The sequence below is a fragment of the Gossypium hirsutum genome, chromosome A04, assembly GCF_007990345.1.
Source record: "Gossypium hirsutum isolate 1008001.06 chromosome A04, Gossypium_hirsutum_v2.1, whole genome shotgun sequence".
NCBI classification, from domain to species: domain Eukaryota; kingdom Viridiplantae; phylum Streptophyta; class Magnoliopsida; order Malvales; family Malvaceae; genus Gossypium; species Gossypium hirsutum.
This window is the reverse complement of record NC_053427.1, coordinates 64759194-64775693: the sequence shown is the minus strand read 5'-3', so window position 1 is coordinate 64775693 and position 16500 is coordinate 64759194. Positions and strand designations below refer to the sequence as shown.

The 16500-nt window shown below is 38.5% G+C and overlaps 1 non-coding gene across 1 annotated transcript; it reads left to right on the top strand.

The window, feature by feature from the left end:
• The first annotated feature begins 16099 nt into the window (after positions 1-16099).
• Positions 16100-16206, top strand: LOC121228804 (small nucleolar RNA R71). The gene has a single exon (XR_005926378.1). It is a non-coding gene; the product is annotated as a small nucleolar RNA R71 (small nucleolar RNA).
• The last annotated feature ends 294 nt before the right edge of the window (positions 16207-16500 follow it).

Below are 16500 nucleotides of genomic sequence, written 5' to 3'. Positions count from 1 at the left end.
CGAACGATTCCGATGGCTATTCGACCACTTTTTCCTTCCCTTTATCGGATTTAGTTCCCCTTTGCTCTTGAGCTTAATTTAACAAATAAATTGATTTAATCATTTGGGCATCGAAAAGAGGAACTCAAGGTACTTGGCCCACATATATTCATTAGACATTAAAGTCACATATGTACGGAATCATGAATCAAACTCAACACATTAGTTAATACTCTCCTTAGCCGAATTTTCTAAGTCAAGATAAAGCCTTCAATATGCTTACCTATGGCCGAACAACACATCAACCTATGTACTCATTCATGTGGCCGATTATGCGTGTCTATGTTGAGGCCAATTATATACTCAATACCACACACAAATGGCATACCTTTTACTAACTAATGCATTACATATTATAACTCAATACGCATCCATCATGTACTCCATAACCGAAACACCACCATATGTAAATATATACCTTGAGATATTGTATATGTCATACCAATACGTCATGTGCAAACATATATATATGTGCAAGAGCCGAATCTCAAAGTTGATTATAACTACACATGAACATAAATCCAAAACACAAATCTTACCTACCATGCAATAAGCATAAATCATACTTATGGATATACCATGGCCGAATACATCACAACACCATACCATTTCAATTTTGGTCATGGTTAAACAAAGAACTTAATGTCTCACTCAAAAATGCTAAAAAGAAAATCCAAGAGTCATCAATCCACCATCACATGTATCATTAACAAGCTTCATATTTAGCCTGCAATGGCATTAACACAAAATCCACCTAGGCCGAATATCATCCCCATGACATAGCAAAGATTTGAACCATGGGCTAATTAGAACTCAAGCTAGCAACTAAAAACATGCATGAATCTCATGGCACAACCTCAAACATACCTTAATCTAGATACAAGTATGGCCAAACCTCCTCCTAATCCTCTTCCAAACCAAACATGAAGCAAGAACTCCTTCCTCCTTCCTTAGAATTTTCGGCCAAAAGAAATGAATTCCTCCTTCCTTAGAATTTTCGGCCAAAAGAAATGAAAAAGGATAAACAATTTTTTTTTCTTTTCTTTAACTCACGGCAATGGGGGGGGGAACACTCACACACATTCTTTCTTTTTTTTCATTTCTTTATTACTCATACTCCTTATTTTATTTTTCCTAACATACCTCACTAACATAACATGTTTGTGACATGTTTCCACTTATAGCATGGCCGGCCACTACTAATTAGGGGGGAAATTTGACATGGAAGTCCTCCCTTTTTATTACATGCACTATTAGATCCTTATAGATTAGCCTATCACATTTCAAAAGTGTCACACAAATCCTACTAACTGAATTCACATGCAATCGACTAAATCGAAGCTTGAAATTTTCACACATTCATAATTACATATTCTAGACAATAAATATCACATTCAAACATTTCGGTGACTCGGTTTAGCGGTCCCGAAACCCCTTCCCGACTAGGGTCAATTTTGGGCTGTCACAACTCTCCCCCACTTAAGAAATTTTCGTCCCCGAAAATCTTACCGGTAAATAAGTTTGGGTATCGTTCTTTCATGGCATTCTCGGTTTCCCAAGTAGCTTCTTCGACTCCGTGTTTGAGCCACAACACCTTTACTAACGGAACCCTTTTGTTTCGCAACTCTTTCACTTCACGAGCTAGGATACGAATCGGTTCTTCTTCATAACTCAAGTCAGATTGAATTTCAACTTCTGATGGATTAATCACGTGTGACGGATCGGATCTATAACGTCGAAGCATCGAAACATGAAAGACGTCGTGAATCTTTTCAAGTTCAGGGGGAAAAATCAATCTATACGCAACTGGACCAACTCGTTCGGAGATTTCGTACGGCCCAATGAATCTCGGACTCAACTTGCCCTTACGGCCAAATCTGAGTACCTTTTTCCAAGGCGAAACTTTAAGAAACACTTTATCTCCCACCTGATATTCAATGTCTTTTCGTTTCAAATCCGCATACGATTTCTGACGATCTGTGGCTGCCTTCAGACTTTCACGGATTACTTTTACTTTCTGTTCGGCATCTTTAATCAAATCAACTCCGAAAATTTTACTTTCACCGAGCTCGGTCCAAAACAATGGTGTACGACATTTACAACCGTACAAAGCCTCGTAAGGTGCCATCTTAATACTTGATTGAAAACTATTGTTGTAAGCGAATTCAATCAGAGGTAAATACCGTTCCCATGAACTACTGAACTCGAGGATGCAACACCTCAACATATCCTCAAGTATCTGAATTATCCGCTTGGATTGACCATCGGTTTGGGGGTGAAAAGCAGTGCTAAAATGTAGCTTGGTACCCAAAGCTTCTTGCAATTTCTTCCAAAATCGTGAGGTGAATCTCGGATCTCTATTCGACACGATAGAAATAGGTACCCCGTGTAATCTCACAATCTGAGAAACGTACAATTCAGCTAGTTTATCCAATGAAAAATCCACACGCACGGGGATAAAGTGAGCCGACTTAGTCAGTCTATCAACAACAACCCAAATCGCATCCTTCTTACTTGCTGACAATGGCAGTCCGAACACAAAGTCCATTGTGACTCGATCCCTTTCCACTCGGGTATCATGATCGGCTGAAGTAATCCTGAAGGCACTTGATGTTCCGCTTTCACTTGTTGACATATTAAACATCTTGAAACAAAGTCAGAGATGTCTCGTTTCATACCATGCCACCAAAACAGACGTTTCAAATCGTTGTACATTTTCGTACTCCCCGGGTGAATTGACATTCGGCTACAATGGGCTTCGTTCAGAATCATCGAAATGAGTTCTGAATTCCTTGGAACACACAAACGACTTCTGAACCTCAAACAATCATCATCATCAATTTGAAACTCCGATTCCTTGTTCGGAACACACTCAACCCGTTTTGCAACCAATTCATCGTCGACTTTCTGAGCTTCACGAATTTGATGAATCAATAATGGTTCAGCCTTTAATTCAGCTACTAACACATTGTCGGGTAGAACAGACAAGAGTACATTCATCGCTCGTAAAGCAAACAGTGATTTCCGGCTTAAGGCGTCCGCAACCACATTAGCCTTTCCCAGGTGATAGTCAATGACAAGCTCATAATCCTTTAACAACTCGAGCCAACGTCTTTGTCGCAAATTTAAGTCTCTTTGAGTCATCAAATATTTGAGACTTTTGTGATCCGAAAATACATGGCACTTTTCACCAAATAAGTAATGTCGCCATATTTTTAAAGCGAATACGATGGCAGCTAGTTCAAGATCATGGGTCGGATAATTTTTCTCATGTGGCTTTAATTGTCTCGACGCATAGGCTACAACTCGACCTTCTTGCATCAATACGCAACCTAACCCAAGTAGGGACGCATCACTATAAATGACAAACTCTTTGCCTGATTCGGGCTGCACTAGAATTGGAGCTTCGGTCAAATAAGTTTTCAGTTGATCAAAACTTTTCTGACATTTTTCCGTCCATTCGAACTTAACATCTTTTTGAAGTAGCTTCGTCATCAGTGTGGCTATCATCGAGAAACCTTTTACAAACCGTCAGTAGTAACCGGCAAGTCCCAAAAAGCTCCGAACCTCAGTAATTTTTCTCGGAGGCTTCCAGTTAAGTATGGCTGAAATTTTGTTCGGGTCAACTCGAATACCCGATGCAGATACCACGTGGCCCAAGAAGCTAACCTCTCTTAACCAGAACTCACACTTACTGAACTTAGCATATAACTGCTTATCCCGTAAAATTTGCAACACTAATCTCAGGTGCTCAGCATGTTCGGTCTCATCTCTTGAATAGACCAAGATGTCATCAATAAACACAACTACGAACCGATCCAAATACTGTCTGAAAATCCGATTCATCAAGTCCATAAATACCGCAGGGGCATTAGTGAGCCCAAACGGCATCACTAAGAACTCGTAGTGGCCGTATCTCGTTCTGAAAGCAGTTTTGGGTATATCCGAATCTCGAATTCGCAACTGATAATAACCCGATCTCAAATCTATCTTTGAAAACACTGAGGCTCCCTTTAGTTGATCAAACAAATCATCAATACGCGGTATCGGATATTTATTCTTTATTGTCACTTTATTCAGCTGACGATAGTCGATGCACAACCTCATGGTTCCGTCCTTCTTCTTCACAAACAATACTGGTGCACCCCAAGGTGAGAAACTTGGTCGAGCGAAACCTCTATCAGTCAACTCTTGCAACTGAGCTTTCAACTCCTTTAACTCGGTTGGTGCCATACGATACGGAGCTATCGAAATTGGCGTAGTTCCAGGTACAAGCTCAATACCAAACTCTACCTCCCGAACAGGTGGTAAACCCGGTAATTCTTCAGGAAAAACATCCGGGTATTCACAAACCACCGGCACAGATTCGGGTTTCTTTTCTAATTCTTTGTCATCAAGTACATACGCAAGGTATGCTTCGCACCCTTTTCTTACATATTTCTGGGCCAACATTGAGGATATTACAGCTGGCAACCCATCCAAGTCCGTAGACTCAACTCGGATCATCTCGTTATTTGCGCACCTCAAATCCATAGTCTTGCTTTTGCAATTCACAACCGCATCATGCACGGTCAACCAATCCAAACCAAGAATAACATCAAATTCATCAAACGGCAAAAGCATCAAGTCCGCCGGAAAACAGGAACCTCGAATTACTAGGGGACATTTCTTACACACTTTGTCGACAAGCACGTAATGACCCAAGGGATTTGACACCCGAATTACGAACTCAGTAGACTCAATAGGTAAAGTCTTACTGGATGCTAAGGTTTCGCATATATAAGAATGAGTAGAACCAGGGTCAATCAAAGCAATCACATTAGTATCAAAGAGGGTAAAAGTACCGGTAATAACATCTGGCGCGGAAGCATCCTCGCGTGCGCGTATAGCATAAGCCCTAGCAGGAGCGCGAGCCTCGGATCTGGTCGTAGCATCTCTAGATCCTCTCTAACCACTACTATCATTGCCCGTATTTCTAGATGGTCTACCTCGAGCAGTGGTAGCACCCGGTTTCCCACTCTGATTTACATTCTGTTCAGACAACCTCGGGCAATCTTTAATGAAGTGGTCAACTGATCCGCACTTGTAACAGGAGCGGTCATGGAATCTACAACTCCCCGAATGCCATTTACCGCAATATCAGCATTCCGTTCTGTCCCGACGATCATTTCCAACACTGGCGACCGAAGTGACTCGTGTGCTCACAGGGGGTCGATCGCGATCTCGTCTAGAGAAACCCGAAGTGTCCCTAGACCGGCCTAAGTCATCTCTAAATTTCTTCGATGACTGTAGGAAGGGCTTCCCCGAAGACCTCTTACGAAACTCCTTTGCTCCCATATCAGCTTTTCTTTTCTCCATACTTAGCTCCTCGGCTTTACAAGCTCGCTCAACAAGTACCACAAATTCTCGGATTTCCAAGATGCCAACATACAGCTTTATATCATCATTTAGTCCATCCTCGAAACGTTTACGCATCACAGCTTTTGAAGAAATGCATTCTCGCGCATATCGGCTAAGCCTCACAAATTTTCGTTCATAGTCGGTAACCGACATGGAACCTTGTTTGAGTTCAAGAAATTCCTTCCGTTTTTGGTCAATGAATCTCTGACTGATATACTTTTTCCGAAACTCGGTTTGGAAAAACTCCCAAGTTACATGCTCTCTAGGCACAACAGAAGTCAACGTATTCCACCAATAGTAGGCAGAATCACGTAGCAAGGAGATAGTACACTTTAGGCACTCATCGGGTGTGCAAGATAGCTCGTCGAGTACCCGGATAGTGTTGTCCAACCAAAATTCATCTTGCTCGGCATCATTGCTGTCCGTAGCTTTAAATTCAGTAGCCCCGTGTTTTCAGATTCTGTCAACTGGGGGCTTATTTGACTTATTTGGTCAGTTGCCGGAGGTATTGTAGGTGCGGGGGTGGCATTAGTTGGGAATGGAGGTTGTGGAACAGCCGTATTAGTTCGAATGTATTGGTTGAACCAATCATTCATTACGCTATAGAAAGCTTGTCTAGCTTCGTCATTCGGATTACTAGCAATCGGTTGAGAGTCCGCCGGAGCTGTCCCTTGTGCGGGAGTAGGCGCCACACTCTCAAGATCATCAGCTACAGCTCGGTCGGGATCGGGATCCATTACTATAAATAAACACATTTTCAATCGTCAGAAATCACCACACTATCAAACAATCACAAAATGGCATGTATAGCTAGACCCAAACGTATTACGGTAGTCCTAGAATCGACTAAACCGTAGCTCTGATACCAATAAAATTGTAACACCCCGTACCCGAGTCCGTCGCCTGAGTCGGACATGAGGGGTTTGCAGACTTAAATCACTTCTTTGCACAATCCATTTTAAATTTTCCAGGCAAGCTGGCTAACTGCGTCACTGTCACCTTAAAAATCATATCTTGAGTTTCACAACTCTAAAATCAACTTCGTGATTTTTCCCTAAAACTAGACTCATATATACATCTACAAATTTTTTTCTAGAATTTTTGGTCGGGCCAATTAGTACAGTTTATTAGTCAAAGTCTCCCATGTTACAGGGATCGACTACACTGACCTTTGCGCATTACGACTTGGATATCTCCCTTTACAGGGCTTCAATACTGATGTCATTTGTTTCTATAGAAACTAAACTCAAAAAGGAATCTATGCATATATGGCATGACTTCTAATTATCTCTGGTTAATTTAAAATGAATTTCCAAAGTCGGAACAGGGAATCCAGAAACCGTTCTGGCCCTGTCTCACGAGAACCTGAATATCTCTTAACATACTGTCCATATGATCGTTTCGTTACTTTCCTATGAAAATAGATTCATCAAGGTTCGTTTACATAATTTATTCACTATTTAATTCCATTCCTACTATTTTTAGTGATTTTTCACATCTACATCACTGCTGCTGCCAGCATCTGTTTTTTTAAGGTAAACTTTACCTATTTCATGATCCTCCATGGATCAACTAGAGTTTGTCATACATATTCCGAAAGTGATCAAGAATAACCCTTCCCATGGCTAACCGTTACCAACATTTCCATACCTCTCGACGGACAACATACAAAATGATTATAATGCTATGATCAAAGTATATTTAAGCCATTTTCGCATGGCTATCCAAATTTACACAAAACCGAAGGGTACATGACCAACAACAAAAGGGTAGTCCTATACATGCCATTTCAAAGTTCAACCAAAATTGTACCAAAAGGGGGCTTTGGTAGTGTGGGAGACTTCGACTTCCAAAAATCCCGAGTCCGATAGCTGACGAGTCAAAATCTATAAAACAGAGAAACAAAGAAACGGAGTAAGCAATTTATGCTTAGTAAGTTTTGAGCAAGGGATTCCAACACAACAAAAGTATAGCATTCATATAGCTAAACGGATAATTTCATATGCACAAATTTTCAATATCATACTTACTTCACATTACCAACCCTTATGTTCATACACAAAAGATCAACTTAGCCAAAGGCCGGTAGCTCATTTATCGACTGAGCGAATACAGATTTGTAAGGGATCAACTAATTCAAAGCACACACGAAACGTAACTCATCGCTGGGATTTTACGAGCGTATTAATTTAAATTTTTACAGCAAGATCGCTCGTTCCCAAATCAAGCATCTTCGGGGTTTAGCCGGATATAACAACTCGCACAAGGCCTTCGGGTCTTAACCCGGATATGGTCACTAGCATAAATGCCTTCGGGACTTAGCCCGGATATAGTCGCTAGCACAAATGCCTTCGGATCTTAGTCCGGATGTAGTCGCTTAGCATAAAAGCCTTCGGGACTTAGCCCGGATATCATTCGAGTAACCATGCACATATATCAATAAATCATGACACATTCATATTTCATTTTCATTACCAAAGCTCAAACACAAGACACTTATCACATTTACAATTTCGGCTCAATAGCCACATATAAGAGCATGATTTTGATTTACTTAAGACATAATCTAATCGAATCATAATTTAAGTCTCATTACTCGAAAACTTACCTCGGATGTTGTCGAAAGATTTCGATGGCTATTCGACCACTTTTTCCTTCCCTTTATCGGATTTAGTTCCCCTTTGCTCTTGAGCTTAATTTAACAAATAAATTGATTTAATCATTTGAGCATCGAAAAGTGGAACTCAAGGTACTTGGCCCACATATATTCATTAGACATTAAAGTCACATATGTACGGAATCATGAATCAAACTCAACACATTAGTTAATACTCTCCTTAGCTGAATTTTCTAAGTCAAGATAGAGCCTTCAATATGCTTACCTATGGCCGAACAACACATCAACCTATGTACTCATTCATGTGGCCGATTATGCATGTCTATGTTGAGGCCAATTATATACTCAATACCACACACAAATGGCATACCTTTTACTAACTAATGCATTACATATTATAACTCAATACGCATCCATCATGTACTCCATAACCGAAACACCATAATATGTAAATATATACCTTGAGATATTGTATATGTCATACCAATACGTCATGTGCAAACATATATATATGTGCAAGTGTCGAATCTCAAAGTTGATTATAACTAAACATGAACATAAATCCAAAACACAAATCTTACCTACCATGCAATAAGCATAAATCATACTTATGGATATACCATGGCCGAATACATCACAACACCATACCATTTCAATTTTGGTCATGGTTAAACAAAGAACTTAATGTCTCACTCAAAATGCTAAAAAGAAAATCCAAGAGTCATCAATCCACCATCACATGTATCATTAACAAGCTTCATATTTAGCATGCAATGGCATTAACACAAAATCCACCTAGGCCGAATATCATCCCCATGACATAGCAAAGATTTGAACCATGGGCTAATTAAAACTCAAGCTAGCAACTAAAAACATGCATGAATCTCATGGCACAACCTCAAACATACCTTAATCTAGATACAAGTATGGCCAAACCTCCTCCTAATCCTCTTCCAAACCAAACATGAAGCAAGAACTCCTTCCTCCTTCCTTAGAATTTTCGGCCAAAAGAAATGAATTCCTCCTTCCTTAGAATTTTCGGCCAAAAGAAATGAAAAAGGATGAACAATTTTTTTTTCTTTTCTTTAACTCACGGCAATGGGGGGGAACACTCACACACATTCTTTCTTTTTTTTTTCATTTCTTTATTACCCATACTCCTTATTTTATTTTTCCTAACATACCTCACTAACATAACATGTTTATGACATGTTTCCACTCATAGCATGGCCGGCCACTACTAATTAGGGGGGGAAATTTGACATGCAAGTCCTCCCTTTTTATTACATGCACTATTAGATCCTTATAGATTAGCCTATCACATTTCAAAAGTGTCACACAAATCCTACTAACTGAATTCACATGCAATCGACTAAATCGAAGCTTGAAATTTTCATACATTCATAATTACATATTCTAGACAATAAATATCACATTCAAACTTTTCAGTGACTCGGTTTAGCGGTCCCGAAACCACTTCCCGACTAGGGTCAATTTTGGGCTGTCACAGCAACAATCCCCATCCCCCTGAAATGTCCTTCATACGGAGTTGAAGGACAATGTTGTAGAATGCTATGTGTTTCATTATCAGGAACACATTTCCTAATTGTTTGATCAGTACAATGTTTAAACAAGAAAGGTTCATCCCAATAATAGTGCTTGGCATCAAGAAGAAATTTTTGTCTTCTCTGACTATTGAGATAGGGCACCACTCAATAAATAGTTCATTATGCCAGCATACCAAGGTAATGTCGTGGCAATTAACTACTGCTCCTTTGGGAATTCTTCTTTAATAAGTGTATCTTGATCACATTCACTTCTAGATTTTAACTTCAACAAGTGATCAACCACTTAATTCTCAGTCCATTTTTGATCTCTAATTTCCAAGTCAAACTCTTGTAGCAACAACATCCACCTAATCAACCTAGACTTAGTATCTTTCTTGTTCACTAATACTTAATAGTGGAGTGAACTGTGTCAATTATGACCTTTATACCAACTAGATAAGAACAGAATTTATCGAACGCGAACACCATAACCAATAATTCCTTTTTCGTGGTGGTATAGTTAAATTGTGCTTCTGATAAAGGTCTGATAGCATAGTATATTGCCTGCAATAGTTTGTCTTTCCTCTACCCCAGTATGGCTTCCATAGCATAATTTTTGGCATTACACAAGAGTTCAAAAAGTAGTGTCCATTCTGGAGCTACTAGAATTGGTGTTGCTATAAGTTTTTCCTTTAACTATTCAACAACTGCCAAACAACATTCATCAAAATTGTAAAGGTCTATTTTTCTCCAACAAAGTGCACAAAGGTTTAGATATCTTTAAAAAAATCCTTAATGAATCTTCTATAAAAACCTGCATGTCCTAAAAAGCTTCTAATACCCTTGACACTGGTGAGAGGTGGCACTTTTTCTATCACTTGAATTTTTGTTCTGTCTACTTCAATTCCTCTTTGTGATATCCTATGCCCTAGAACAATTCCTTCACGAATCATAAAGTGACCTTCCTCCCAAATTAAAACAAGATTCGTTTCTTCACAGTGACATAGAACCAATTCCAGATTTTTCAAACTATCTTCAAAATCACTCCCGAACATAGAAAAATCATCCATAAAGACTTCAAGAAAAATTTCCACCATGTTAGAGAATATGGCTATAATACAACGTTGAAAAGTTGTTGGGTCATTACATAACCCAAACGACATCCGTCTGAACACAAAAGTACCATATGGGCATGTGAAAGTTATCTTCTCTTTTTCATTGGGGGCTTTGAAAATCAGATTATATCCCAAATAACCATCCAAAAAATAGTAGAAAGCTTTCCCAGGTAATCCATCCAGCATTTGATCGATGAATTGTAAGGGCAAATAGTCCTTCCTAGTTGCCTTGTTAAGCTTGCAGTAATCCTTCAAAAAAAATCTTATGCATGCAGAATGCAGGGCTAATTCCCTTTATATCAATCAGGGTCCACCCAAATGCCTTCCTAAATCACCAAAGAACTTCTAACAACATTACCTCTTGCTCGAGTGTAACACCCTTTATCGTACCCGAGGCTGAGACAAGGTACGAGGCGTTAGCAGACATATACTTGGACATTTTCAGAAAATACAGGTTATAAAATTTCATTCTAATTTAAAACCAATCAAACAACATCATAGTGTCCCTATATGGGCCTACGAGGCCGAAAACATACGTTAAAAGTGATCTGGGACTAAACTAAGAGCTATAGAAAATTTTAGCAAAATTACTAGGGTTATGCCTCACACACCCGTGTAGAGGCAAAGCACACGCCCGTGTGCTTAGGGACGCTCGTGTGTCCCACCCGTGTTGAATTATTAGGGCCTATTTTTCACTTCAAACCTACAGGGGTTTTCACACGGTTAAGCACATGCCCATGTCCCTAGCCTGTGTCCCTCACACAGCCTAGACACGCTCGTGTCATCGCTTGTGTCTAAAAACCCAGACATTCTGTTTAAGACATCATCATTCATTTTGAGGCACATGGCCAAGGCACACACCCGTGTGCTAGGCCGTGTCCTCCACACGGTTGAGACACACGGTCGTGTCTCTGTCCGTGTGTTTACTACCATGCAAACTGACCTAAAATTTTAGGTGCAGGGGACACACAGCCAGACAACACGCCCATGGGGGCTGACCGTGTGTCACACATGTCCTAGACACATGCCCGTGTGTTTACCTGTGTGGACCTTTTTAGGGCTATTTTCCAAGCATTTGGTCATCTTCTATCATCCATACACACTTAGAGATTTCAATGGTATGTAATGGCCTAATCATACTTTTAAACAACCTTGACATAACTCATTACAAGTTAACCTCATCTCATCGGTTTAGTACATGCTAAATTATCCTTTTTGCATTAAGGGTTAACATAGCACATTTTATACTTAGGCCATATTATAGCCATATACCATTGTATGCTATGTCCATTCTCAAATTATTAGGTTCCATTTCAATCATCCATTCATGATAAGCCTCATCATCGTATCTCATGAAACATTTAAACATAAACATGCATCATTGGTAGGTTTACAACCTACATCAATATAAGCTATATCTCATGGTCATATACAAAAGAATAAGTATACCATTTAGGCCCTTACATTGGCTAGCCAAATGACATATATAACAAAATAACCAAAAAACCCTATACATGCCATTAAACAAAATGAAAGTATCTATATACCAAAGTAGGACCAGTCGATGTGTGTTGATTTTCCAACTGTCTTCTAATCTTCACGAGTCCACGAGCTCTGTAAGATAGGGAAAAGAGAAAGGGGATAAGCATTTATGTGCTTAGTAAGTCCGAATAACTGGAAAGTAAACTTACCAGTTAATTAGCATACAACCATATTAGGCAATAATTCTATCAAGCATGAAATATTTCCCCTATCATATGCACTCAGTCAACAAGTTAGTCTCATAACAATACATCATGTCATTAGTCTTAGATGAGATCAACAATTCAATTTTTCCATTTCTATTTCTTATGTTAGTCCCGTTAAACTTTCTCAGAAATCTCGATAGATAGCTCAATTACCGTCAAGTCGTACAAGTGATCATCTCCAGTGCACACTCCCGTGAACCTTATATCTTACGGCGAGATTACCAGTCCAGGCTAAATCCCTTGTAGTAATAACTCATAGAGCAATGTCGGGATTACCAGTCCTGGCTAAATTCCCTTTAACGACAATTGCTCTCATAGGCTCAGATCTGAATTACCAGTCCAGGCTAAATTCAGTCCTCGATCGGATTACCCGTCCGAGCTAAATCCTTAATGCACCATATTCTTCAGAAGGCTCGATCACTCAAGGAACACCCGTCCAGGCTAGGTCCTTTCATTTTTGAAATCATCGGATTACATGTCCGGGCTAAATCCTTTTCTGCAAGACATGTAGGATCTCATGTCATATAAGCCATAATTTACCCATCAGATTTCCCTTTTCTATTTTAACCGGGACATTTATTATTTTTCATTTTACATAAGCACATTTCATGAATTATCATGCAATTAATATATATCTAAATTTTCATACATTCAAAAACATGCATATTTAAGTACTTTAAAAGTTTACTTCGGGTTATACGAACTTACCTGGTAATTGCTTCGGTTTCGTGTCTCGGTTATTTCGAAACCTTTTGCTTCCCACGGTCGACCTCCGAAATTGGTTCCTCGGGGTCTATATCAATAAAATTAGGTTATTCATACATCACATTATTCATTTTAGGCTTAAAACTCACCCTCAAGAAAAATGACCAATTTACCCCTACCATTTCACACTTTTACAATTTAGTTCTAAGGCTCGTATAATGAAATGCATGTAATTCCTTGGCTGCCCAAGCCTAGTCGAATGTTATTCAAACTCATAACAGCTCATGTTTTCCCTTCATTCTATATTTTGCTACCCAATTTCCACAACCTTTACAATTTAGTCCTTTAAGCCATTTTCATGAAAAACCACTTAGTAAATGTTGTTTACCATCCTTTGAATTCTGATATCCCTTCATAAATCATTAAAAAACAATCTCATGCATGGGTAAATTTTTTAACATGAACCCTAGCTTGAAATATGGGTAGAAATAGAGAGAGCATGTTACGAGGATCTCAAAAATATGAAGAACATTAAAAATAGGGCTAGAGAGCACTTACTATTGAGCTTGAAAATGTTGAAAACCCTAGCTATGGAGACCCTTATAATTTCGGTGGCATGGAGAATAAAATGAGCTGATTTTAACTTGATTTTTCCCTTTTTATTTAGTTTATTACCAAATGACCAAAATGCTCTTCCTTACTAAACTTCCAAAATTTTCCATGCATGCCCATTTTTGTCCAAAAACTTGGAAATTGGGCAAATTACTCTTTAAGGACCTCTAATTAACATTCCAAAGAAATTTCATACAAATTTCTTCTAGAACTCAAGTTTTTAAATTTATTCAATTTGGTCCCTAATTTCCAATTGGACACCTTACACATAGAATTTCTTCATGAAACTTTAAAACATGCTCATTTTCATATCCTAAACTTATAATGATCATGAAATAATTATTTTAACGTTAGATTTGTGGTCCCGAAACCACTATTCTGACTGGGCTCTAATTCGGGATGTTACATCGAGTGTTAGCTCCGCAAAAATTAATGCCAACAAAGTATTATTTTCACCCCAAATATGCATACTTCAACTACTGTGGCAAAGGTTTTAACTCCAGTGTAGGAGGTTCCTTTATATAAGGTTTAGGAGGATTGAAAGGTTGATTTGATAAATACAATGGTTCAAACCTCTTCTCTAGTCTATCTACTATCTGCTTGGCTTCCATAAATTCACCAAATTCTTCAAAACTTACTGTACCACTCTGGTCAAGTGAGTCTTTGTCACTATCGAAATTGATGTGGTAATATCTGGTAAATTCCTCCACTGTTGTTTCTATCAACCTAATGGCGTGGCATTCATCATTAACGCCAACACATTTTAAAGTAGTAAACACCTTAAGGTAACCTGCTGATCATTTACCTTCATGGTCAGCTCGCCTTTCTATACATCAATTAAAGTCTTGCCAGTAGCAAGAAAAGGTCTTCCAAGAATAATTCACACTTCTTGGTTAACTTCACATTCTAAAATAAGAGAATCTGTAGGAAAGATAAATTTATCTACTCTTACGAGCACATCTTCAATTTTACCTTCAGGATATGTATAGAATCGGTCAGCCAGTTGCAATGTAACTGTAGTAGGTCTTGTTTTTCCAATTCTTAGCTTCCTAAAAATAGACATAAGTAGTAGAATTATACTTACTCCTAGATCACATAACGCCTTACCAACATAATGATTTCCATTGAATATGGGATAGTGAAACCCCTTGGGTCCTTCAACTTTAGAGGTACTTTATTTGTCAACATTACTGTGCACCCTTCAGTGAGAGCGACAGTTTCAAATTCTCCCAATATGTGCTTCTTTTACAATATATCTTTCATAAATTTCACGTAATTGGGCATTTTCTCCAAAGCTTCAACCAGTGGTATATTGATATGGAGTTGCTTCAAAACCTTCAAAAATCTTTAAACTGAATATCCTGCTTGGAATTATAAAATTGCTAAGGAAAAAGTAAAGGTGGTCGTCTTTCAAGTTGCTAATATTGTTTTTTCGTGGCATTCTTATTGACAATATGTTTTGATTCTGCCACATCATTTTGCTGCTTACCCTTTTTAGGTTCAGTATGTTTTTCAGATAACGGATCTTTACCTGGTTGTTTTTCAAATTGTCCTCTTCTGCTGTGGCATCTTGAGCATTATTATCAAGCTGAGTTCTTCTTCTAAAAGTGATGGCCTTACATCGTTCATTCCCTTATGATCTTGAATTCTTGGTATCACTTTGCAACGCTCCTTGTGGTCTCAAATTTAAAGCATTCATTATTTGCCCCACTTGATTCTCAAGAGCTCGGAGAGACCTAGCCTGACTCTGAATTACAACATCATTCTTGGCCATATATTCCTCCAGTAAGGCTTCAATAGATGATGATGATGATAATAATAAAACTGATGCTTGACCTTATTGGATATTTTACCTCGGCATAGGTTGAGTATAACCAGGCAGTGCATTGATGGCATTCTATCTTACTGTATTGTTAAAATTCTCGCACCTTAATTATTCCAACTAAGGTTCGGATGTTGCTTCCACCCAGGATTATACGTATTGGAATAGAGGTTATTATTTTGGTTGAAATTACCCATGTAGCACATAGATGCTAGATTTGATGGGTATTCACCAAACACATAATATTCACCATAATAAACATACAATATTTAAGTTGAATTTATCTCTTAGACTATAATAGGTCTTTTCATTTGTTTAATCATATTAGCCAAAGAAGATACGTAGGCTATCAACGAAATGATTACGTCCAGGTCCATAGTACCAATAACTCTCTTGCCGGTCCCAAAAAAGTACTGTTAGAAGAAGCATCAACTACCATCCTCGTCTGTGAATTTAAGCCATTATAGAATATCTTCATCTGAGTCCAGTGTTGGAATCTATGCATCATACATTTCCAAATTAAATCTTTAAATCATTCCCAAGCCTCATATAGTGTTTCATCTTCCAATTTTCAAAAAGATGTAATGTTATTTCTAAGCTTGGAATTCATATTTGGGGGATTATATTGTAGCAAAAACCTTTGACAAAGATCATTCCATGATGCCACTATTCCCAACAGCGAATTACTCAACCATGCTCTCGCACGATCTCTTAAAGAATATGAAAACAACTTAAATTGCATAGTGTCTTCAAGAACACCCTGTTGTCTAAACGAGTTACAAACCTCTAGAAAAAGTCATAAATGAAGCCTTGGATCTTTAGTGGGTAGTCCACCAAACTGTCCTACTGTTTGCAACATCTGAAACATTATCGGTTTCAGCTTAAACTGCTAAGC